General features: G+C 32.5%; 1 non-coding gene across 1 annotated transcript; it reads right to left on the bottom strand.

The window, feature by feature from the left end:
* Positions 1-7,649: 7,649 nt before the first annotated feature.
* Positions 7,650-7,721, bottom strand: TRNAQ-CUG. Its single transcript has one exon. It is a non-coding gene; the product is annotated as a tRNA-Gln (tRNA).
* Between the last annotated feature and the right edge of the window lie 2,894 nt (positions 7,722-10,615).

Below are 10,615 nucleotides of genomic sequence, written 5' to 3'. Positions count from 1 at the left end.
GTCATATCTTATAATATTATATATACTTAATTTCATTTCACTATTACGTATCATATTATATTAATATATATGTGACTGTCTATAAATTATTAGGTTATTTTTTAAGATTATAATTTTAAATATCACATCATGATCTTAATATGATTGTAGTAATATGGAAAATGATAGGTACATTGACAAAATCATGTACCTATCATTTTTTAAAGATTTGTGTTTGTTTATTTTCTTGTATTTTTCTAAATGCTTTAAAAAAAGAAACAAAACAAAAAAAATATTGTCCATATACAATCGCTTGGTGGGTTAAATTTCTAGGTGGCTCTAGCATTGTCCATATCATCAAAATCTTCCCATCGCAACGTCGTGATGACAATGAAAGTTATATTAGCTATGATTCATTAGCAATCGAGGTATGAAAGGATTTGAATACACTAGCTATAAGAAGATCATAGCCATCGATAGTTTTACAATATAAGGACGTTTTGTTTTTTTGGTACTTAGAGCATTTCCATTCCATTTTCTAAAATATCAATTTTCCTAAATAATAGGGTTTACATTTAGGCCCGTTTAGTTATACAGATGAGATGAGATAAGATGTTTTAAATAGTAATAAATAAAATATTATTATAATATAATTTTTTAATATTAGTTTTGTATTGGGATTTGAAAAAGTTAAATTGTTTATTATATTCTGTATGAAGATTTGAAAAAGTTGTAATAATAAGATGAGATGAGATTTTTAGTTTTTAATAACCAATCCGGGCTCTGTTTTCTCCAAATATATGCTCCATTTGATTCTCCATTTTAAGAAAAAAAACTTAGAATGTGAACAGTGACTTTCTATATTTAAGGAGCTACTATCCATCCCCTAAATCTCTTTTTATAAATATTTTATAGAAAGTAGTGAAAGATGTAGATATAAAGTAGTAAAAATAATAAGAAAGAAAGAATAAAAAAATTATTTTAATAGAATTAAAAAATGATAAAGAATGAGATGTATGCGTTTTTTTCAAAGATATAAAATTTAAAAGATAATTATAAATGCTATTAGGAAGGAAGTGGCGGTGATCCAAAATTCTTACTAGGTAAAGGGACTGCCGGCCGGACTGCGCGCTACTGTTACGAAACCAAACCAAGTGAATAACCGACTCTAGACGAATATTCTCACTTTTTGGTCGGTACAAAGGACGGCCGGACTGCATCAGTGCAGGCTGCTCAACACCGGCCTTTTGACTTTGAATAAGGCGGCCTTTGATGATCAGTAAATATGTTCAATATCTTTCACGTTATGTTTGGTTTCTAGTGCTCTTATGGCTATTACCTTATCTCCTTTTCTAGGTGGAGTCATTTATCCGTCATTATCATATAACAGATTCCTCTTTTGGTGGGTTGGTTGGTGAGGATACCCACTGTTTGGAATTGGTTGCCATATTTCTGTTAATGCATAACTTCGCACAGTAAAAGGAACAGAAGAAAGAGTTATATATTCTCGGTCCACGACGATGATTCAAAATGAAGTTAATTATGCTGGTGATTATACAGTCTCTTGTAACCTCGCATAACTCATGGAAGAATTTTTAAATAATTAAGAGGTTGATCAAGAAGATGTCTTGCTCCTGGGGAGTCGTCATGCGCAGAGAGGTTGTCAAACTATTTTAAGCAATCTAATGCAAGCATTGATGCCGTGATCACCACCCAATTGCAGGGCCCCAAATCGGAAAGCCCATGATTGTACATCGACCCTCCCTCGCCAATGGGTTAATAACGTAACTACATGCAAACGCCGCCCTTGCAAAATGAAAAGAGATATATTTAGGTGAAACTTTTAGAATAAATATGGGGATTTAATATGTTATAAGAAATTCTTAATTCCTATATATTTGGGAAATTTATCATTGATCATGTGAGCCTGGTCATGTGAAATTATGTGATAGCTGATCCCGATTTTTCTACTTAAGTTAATCAAATGGAGATCTCTGAGTTGATTTTGGTGGTTCAATAATGGTTGTTAAAGCCGCTAGCTTAAACAATTTTCTTTAAAAAGAAGAGTGAGGAAGATAAAGTTTTCCAGTCCTGATCGCTTAAGCATATAATTTTATTAGTAATAAGAAAGCGGTTCAAAAGCTACGAAAGAAAGTCAAGCTGCTCTAATCAGATTGTGAAATTAGCAAGTCTTAGATCACATGCTTAATTTATATATATGTCTTTTAGCAAGCTAGTGAGATTTTTGTTTTGCAGTTTTGTGGTTTGTATTTTTGGTCACGTTTAATTTTTCAAACAAATTAATGGGGTTGATGAAGTAGACGAGTGATATAAAAGTGGGAAAAATAGAAATTCGGGTACGTCATGGTCCATGGAAAGTGATCAAGATAGAGAGGTGAGGAAGCAACAAATCAGGGCTTGTGCATTTAAAAATATGGCCCCCCTGTAAACTGATGAGGGTCTTTTTTTTGTTTTTTCGCTATGTCTTGTTCCCAATTCAACAATAAATTGAATTAATTCTAAAATTTTATTTATAAGTCGGTATATTGTATATATAACACACTTAAATATATTTGAAAAGCGAGACGAGATGAGAATTTTGTTAATAATAATGAAATAATTTGAATTAAGATATTTTATTGGATTTAAGAAATAAGAGAAAAAAATTGAATAGAAATATTATAAAGTTAATCAGAATATTATCTTTTAATATTAATTTTATTTTAAAATATGAAAAAGTAATATTTTTTGTGTGTTTTGTTTAAAAGTTTGGAAAAGTTGTAATGATTAAGTAATGATAAATAAAAAAGTTGAATATTTGAAATTGAAAAATGTTTGTATTTTAATGATGTTTGGGAATGAAACTATGAGAAATTTTGATATGATATGAGATCATTTCACTTTCCAAACAAGCTCTTAGTAATGTATTTATAAGATATAATTTGATTTTGAAGAGAAATTTTAAAATTTAAATCTTACAAATCAAATTTTATTATTTACGAGATACCGATTTAAGAATATGATAACTATTCTTTCCATAAAAGATATTTGACATATTTTTTTAAAAAAAATACTACAAAGAAGCCTTATACCACATACATCTACTTAATCAACATGTGATTTATTTAATTAATCTCATTATTTGAGGATGTATTATCTTTGAACTTTCAAGTCATATCTTATATTATATATACTTTCATACCCCATCTTCTACTCGATTGGGTGATTTGAAGCCAGTTGAGATTCCTAGACGCTAATAAGAAGAGCTTGAGATGACCTTCTTCTCTGCTTTCCTAGCACCTCCTTTGATGGGGTCTCGTGATCCAATCCTTCCATTTGAAGATGTTTCAGAGATGCTCGCCTCCCCAAATAAAATTACTGAGGCAATCGTTGACACGAAGGGGCAGAGTTTCCCGGACAATGGCGGGGTGTCCATTCCCCACACTTTGACCACCCCATAGGGTTATCCCCGAGTCATCCCTTGGTCGTAGACCTTAGTGAGGGGAGGGTTTCCATACCTTCATCTCCCTTCAACACATCATTCGAGCCTAAGCTTGTTTCTACGGTAGTCTTAGAAGAGCCTGTCATGGTGACCCCTCCCATAGCCGATATGGTCGTATTGAGCGAGTAACAAGCCATGGGAGTTGTTGCAACAACTCAAGTCAAGCAAGAGGCAAATCTAGGTGCCTCAGAGACACCCAAACAGGAGCCAATGGCTGATGGGGTTTCCTCAAGGGCGCTTCAGCAATGTCCGAGTAGAAGACGACGACTGGTGCCGAAGGGATGCTCAGATTGGAGCTAGTGGTTGATGTGGACACCTTGGGAACATCCAGGCAGGTGCCACTAGTTGGCTACACTGAGACCCAATCTAGCACCTAACCAAGGTGTAGGTGCTTTTTCTCAGGCTCCCTCCTCACCTCTCTGGTAGTTGGGAGGCTTGGGGCAGAACTTCTGAGCTGGAGGGGATGGTGCTTTGAGAACCAGGCTTGGCTTTGATAGGGTTCAGGCTAGGGCAATTAGTTGAGAAGCCAACAAACTTAATGATTTCTTCTCCTCAGTAGGATCTTTTCCTTTGCCATACTTCTTTCTTTTTGCTTTCGTTTTACTTCATCTAAATCTATTCGGGCTACCATGGAGTTGACCAGTTGGCCACCTTGATTGTGGACGAAAGGGGTAAGTTAGAAGAGGTGGTCAAGGCAATGCGATCGCTTTCCATCTGAGCACTTCTGGAGGTTCGCAAGGCAAATAGAGAGAGGGATGATTTTGTGGACGCCTTCATCCATGTGCACTCTAGCCATCAGCGTAAGAAAAAGAAAATTGCCAACTTCGCCAGAAGAAGACCTTCCTCCAAGATGACTTGGCTAGGTCTTAGCAAGACGTTGCTTGCTGCCACCTGAAGCAACCTCTAGGCCAAGCTTCTATAGGGAGAACGGAACACTTTGCAAGACTGATTGGCTTGTCGAGAGGTGGAGTTGGAGGAGCTTGAAAAATGATGCAATGACCTCAAGGGTGAGAAAAATAAGTTGGTTAAATAGCATAATTCATACACGAGTTCACATAATTGGTTGCAGAAGATGTACCAGGACCTCACCAAGTCTTGGAAGCATAAGGCAAAGCTCCTTAAATCTTGGGATAGGTGAATAAAGACTTTGAAGTAATGTTTTGAATACCGCACCAAATGGCGTACCGGTCAAGGTACTGGATTAAAATATTTCGGTATCGGTACCATTTCAGGATAGTCAATATATAAATAAATTATATGTATAAATATATAAAAATTATATTCTAAAATAATAGTTTATATATGAATAATTTATACATATATATATAAATTATAAATAGTCTTATATGAATTTGGGGTCAAAAAATAAACTTGTAGTTTGAAAAAATGAAAAAAAAAATGAAGGCTCAAATACGGGCCGGTATAGGTCGAAATATCAGCCGGTATTCAGACCTGTATGAAACAAGTACAATACATGTATTGGACCAGGGGCTGGGAATGAAACTATAAGAAGTTTTGATATGATATGAGATCATCTCACTTTCCAAACAAGTCCTTAGTAATGTATTTATATGATATAAATTGATTTCAAAAAGAAATTTTAAAATTTAAATCTTATAAATTAAATCTTATCATTTACGAGATACCGATTTAAGAATATGATAACTATTCTTTCCATAAAAGATATTTGACATATTAAAAAAATATATATTATAAAAAAGTCTTATACTATATATATCTACCTAACTAACACGTGAGGGAGGGACTGACTGTACCTAAGGGAGAGTGTAATGACGAGGAAGTTGCCTTTTTGTAGATTTTTGAGTTAAAAAATGTTCTTGTTTTTGCAAAATTGGACCAAAGTTTTGAGATAAATAATATCCAGCTAAACTCATAGGCTTTAAGTTTTAAAAAAAACTTTGATAAATATATTTTTTGAGAAAAATAAATACTTTACTTACAAATAAATTTTATAAAAATAAATTTATAAATTGACGTGATTTGATGTGGTACGTCATATTTATATAAAATTACTTTTATTGTAAAATAGATTTAATTTAGCTTATAAAACCACGTCAGTTATGAGTTTATTAGTTTTTGTGAAATTTCTTTGTAATTGTAACATTTTTTTTTTTAGAAAATATATTTTTCATCCTCAAACTCATAACTTGAGTTATACTTTGTACCCTTAACTATTAACCTTAGACAATTACATGTCAACCACATAATATGTGTGATTGGGAATAAAAAAACTTAAGAATGAAGAAAAACATTTTTCTCAATAGACCCTTTTCTCAATATAAGTCAATATTTTAACTTGGGTCTTGGATGGACCAAATGACTAAGTTGCTTTTAACGTGAGAAAAGTTCAAATCTTAGCATTTTATAAATAGAGAATAGAAGAAAAGACCCGACGAGAAAAGATGGAAACAACTCCAGCTACCAACAACGCAAATGTAAGATCTATGTAATAAATTAAGAATGAACTCCTGCCAAAGGAATCCTAAGATTATAGCACCCAGCTAGATAATGATGCTATTAATGATATGTTTTGCACACCGATTATAGGGCTAAATACTCATGCATACAAAAAATGTAAGGGCTAGGGAGGTGGTGAGACACCTCTGATAGGTAAATTAGTTTTATGATCCTTAGAGAAAATTTTTGTATGTAAAAGTACGTGAGAATTGGTTTGTGACCTGGGATTGAGCTTTTGTACTTCCTACCAAAGTAGGCCCATTTCCTATGTTAGGGGCATTCATCTCCCTTACAGGGTACCACACCATCATGTTCAATGCAACATGGCTCTCTTGGGTCATGTCCCATGTGGTAGGTAGGCGAGTGTAGCCACTACTGGGCGTTTTGCTAAGAACAATGCCTCCCATTGGGTTCTCCTGTCTGCATTCTGTATTTGCATATTTAATGTGATGTCATGTCCTTGTAGGTCAAATGGACAATGTTGTGTTAGAGCAAATGTCCTCCCATCTCCCATGCCAATCTTTTTTCCCTTGTGGTCTCTGGGCCCCCTTTTTGGTTTATCGCTTGGTGGCCCAATTACATCCTGGCCGTTGGGCTTCCTAAACCTGTCTAGGCCCAGTTTAATGTGAACTGAAAATATCCCTTCCAATTACCTCACAAATTTCTACCGCACGTGAGCAATGAGAATTCTCTTTTCTCATTTTCTCTGTTTTTTTTTTCATTTGTTTTTTTTACCTCACGATGCTTAGTAGTTCATAATGCTCAACAGATCGGTTGCCCATTGTGCGTACCAATACATTTTCCCAAGTTTGGGCTTGCATGTGGCGGCTGGATCCCACCCTCTCTTGTGGTGCAGAAATAGTAAGATTTGTTCCCATTGTTTCCTCTTCAGTGACACTTGTCACTTTTCCAATTGGGGTAGTCCAATCAGTGCAATCTTCTAAATGTGAAGAGTTTGACAACTAGGGCTTTTCTTGAAAAGCATGGGGCTGGGCTCGCCCACTTCCCCACCCCTCCTTCCCTCACTTCTCAGTTTTGATGAGTTACCTTTTCTAGTGTCTGAAATACTTTCTATATATAATGTGATTTAAGTTTTGCGTATTCTATTTTTTTATTTTTAAAAATATAGATAAATTTAAAATTTATATAAAAATTTCACTTTTTAGCGATAGGTCTTGCTATTTTTCAAATACTGTGTGCGAGAGTTGTATATTTTAAAACTCTATCTAACAATTTTTTTTCTAAAGTTTTCCTCCAAACTGAAAAACCTTTTCTTCCAACTCATCTATTGTACCTGGCCTTATGCTTGTGAGAAGCACGTGTTTTAATCAATGCATACAAGACAATTTTTAAATAGACAAAGAAAAAATGTGTTTATCACATGTTTAATAGTTTTATTATATATAATTATTTTTTACTATTCTTTACAAACTATACTGATTTAATTAGTTAAAATAGTTATTTTATATTAAAAAAAGTGATACAATTAATCACATTAATAAAATATATAAAAATATATAAAAATAATTGCATATAAAAATTTTACATGTTTAATAGACACTTGTTCTTTTTAAGGAGTTGTCGGAGAAAAAATCATTCTTTTGTATCAGCTTATTAAGGCCCAACTCAAGCAGAATTTAGAGCCCAATATGAAATGAAATAAATAAATAGGGGAAGAAAAACCCAAAACAGGTCCCACCGAGATTTGAACTCGGGTTACTGGATTCAGAGTCCAATGTCCTGACCACTAGACCATGGGACCACAACAGCGTATTGGATGTTAAAGTAGATTTAGACCAAAAACTAGGTTCATAGACATAGCTTCACAATTCCTCAAAAACTTCTCCTAATTTCGTTTTTAAATATTATTCACACATAATTTTTAATTCTTTTATCTAATCATTATTCAAATAAAAAAAATTATTACAACTTTTACATACTTTATAATAAAACACAAAAATTAATACAATTTTTATAAACTTCAAAACGAAAAAAAAAAAAAACAACTCCACCTCACAACATGAAGTTCAGCTACTGTACCATAACCGTTAGTGGATAAGTGATTGAAATATCAAAGTAATTAAAACTATATAAGAAACTCGCATGAACTATTCACTTGAAATTCTCGAATTCGAATATGAAATATCTTTTTCTATAAATTCATAGATAGGCAAGAGTTCATTTATAAATTGGCCCATTGTTGAGAAAACATTGAGACTCAGTAAGATGAGATGAAATTAATTGAGATAGTTTGTAAATAATAATAAGATTATTTAGTTAATATGAGATGAAATAATTTTTAAAAATTTTATATATTTAATTTAGGAAGTGAGACGAGACGAGATGAATTTAGATAATTTGTAAATAGTAGTTAAATTATTAAATTGAGGTGTGATAATTTTTAAAATTATATATTTAGATTAAGAAATAAGACGAGATAAAATGATCTATTTTATAAATATTTAGATAAAAGAGCATCTCTTCATATTAATTAAGATGAGATAATTTTTAAAACCAAATTTCTCTCTCATAATTTCTCCTCTTTTTCATCTCTTGGACATCGGGTGATGAGAAGGTTGTGGTTGGTTACGTGGCACTTGGAACTGTCCCACGTGCTTACTTTTGGGCAAATTGGCTTCGAGGGAAGGACGGAGGATTACTTTTGAACTCGGCTCTCTGTCTCTCTCACTCAGCCTCTTTTATTTGTTGATTTATGACTTCCAACTCCCTTTTTTCTCCTTTCTTATCCTCTCCATGTTTCTAATTAAGAACAACAACTATCTACAACATCTTTAATGTACCATAATATCTGTACCTCCTCAAAGTTTGTGTCTAGCTGGAAATATCAACAAAAATACAACGTTATTGTACGATGTTTTTTCATTCCCGCTCAATGCTCTTTTGAATTCTCCAAAACCAAACTACATAAATAGAAACTTAATTCCAAGCAAAAACCTCTTATGATATGATTTAAGAAAAATATTTTAATCACAAAATATTTTTAAAAAAGTAAATTGTTAAGCTGATGGAGTTGAAGTGGTATATCAGATTATAAATTAGTTAATTTTATTACAATGTAGATATAATGTATCACATGAAATTATATCAATTTGTAAATTTATTTTTATAAAATTTATTTGTAACTATAATAATACTCGTGACTTAATGGATCCGACACCATTATAGCAAATAGTTCATATTATCATAACAAATTCAAAATACTAAATAAACCGTTTATTGACACACAAAACACATCACGAGTGTGGGAGCCTGCTAATAAATTATAATTTGAGTAGTGACTTACCGACTTATAAATAACAAAACTAAGAAAACAATCTATGCAAGTTCTATACAGATGCTTTAAAAAAATAGGATGCACTTAGAAAAATTAAGGACATGTTTAAATAGTGATATGAGAATTTTTTGTTTTAAATTAAAATTTAAAATATTATTTTTTAAGATTATTATTATTTTTAAATTTGAAAAAGTTAAATTATTTATTATATTTTGTATAAAAATTTCAAAAAATTATAATAATAAAATAAAATAAAAATTTAATATCTAATTCTAGTCGCCAAGCCTGCCCTAACTCGTGATAAGTGAAGACAGACAAGTAAATTGTCCCCCACTAGCCTGGTTCCTAACTGCAGAGATTTGCAGAAGGGTGATGCTTTCCCACATATCTCCAAAGAAAAATTTAAAAGTAACGTTAGAATTCACCGAAGAAAACAGATCCAAAACATATTTCCAGCACACTAAAGAAAACAGCTTTTTCGCCCCCCTTTTTTGAAGCTAAGCCGAGTTGGAATTACAGTTTGATGCGCATTGAACAGCACGCTGCTGCTGTGGAGTTATGAAATCAAGGGCCTTTTTAGGGCCCAAAATCCAAGTGATCCTTGGACCACCATCTCTCTCTCCCTCTAAAAATTAAAAAAAATAATAATAATAATTTGAAAAAATGTACGAAAGTTTCAGAATATTGATGGCCCACGAATCCTGTATTATTCTGCCGAAAATAAGACCACGTGATTGGCTGTCCAAATTAACGGGAAAAAAATGCAGGTTGGTGGACCAACATGAATGAGGTATCCGACCAATCATGTTAAGATTTCACATGATTTTCAAATTTTAAATATTTTTTATAATTAAATATATATTTATTTAATGTATTGATGAGATCTAATAGATTTAAGGGTCAGATCTTACTAAACAAAATTATAATGTAATTTGATAGGATAAGTTATATCTATTTTATAATCCAACATATTATTAATTTTTAAATTTACTTTTATAGAATCTTTATATAATCTAAATATTTCTTTATCTAAATAGTATAATATTTAATAAGTAATACAGTCGAGAACAAGGTCTAGACTGGCTTAACATCTTCTACCAAAATCTTACCCATCTCGTAAAAAAGATCTTTCCAAGTATGAAGAGGGGGTAGAGCTTCAACTCCTCCCTCTCTCCTACACTTCAATCCTCTTTGGAATTGTTTTGCAGATGTTTTTTCTATTCATTTTCTTGTTTTTCATCTTTAGCAAGGAGATGGGTTGATATATTGCTTCCAATCTACTTACGATTATCATGCATCGCATGCGATACCATAAGACCGTTCAGTTTCTTGTCCTTCAACCTTTGGAAGAATATTGCCCA

Source organism: Carya illinoinensis, chromosome 13 (assembly GCF_018687715.1).
Source record: "Carya illinoinensis cultivar Pawnee chromosome 13, C.illinoinensisPawnee_v1, whole genome shotgun sequence".
In the NCBI taxonomy this organism is placed as follows: domain Eukaryota; kingdom Viridiplantae; phylum Streptophyta; class Magnoliopsida; order Fagales; family Juglandaceae; genus Carya; species Carya illinoinensis.
Note: the sequence above shows the minus strand (reverse complement) of the source record. Positions and strands in the feature narration are given on the sequence as shown.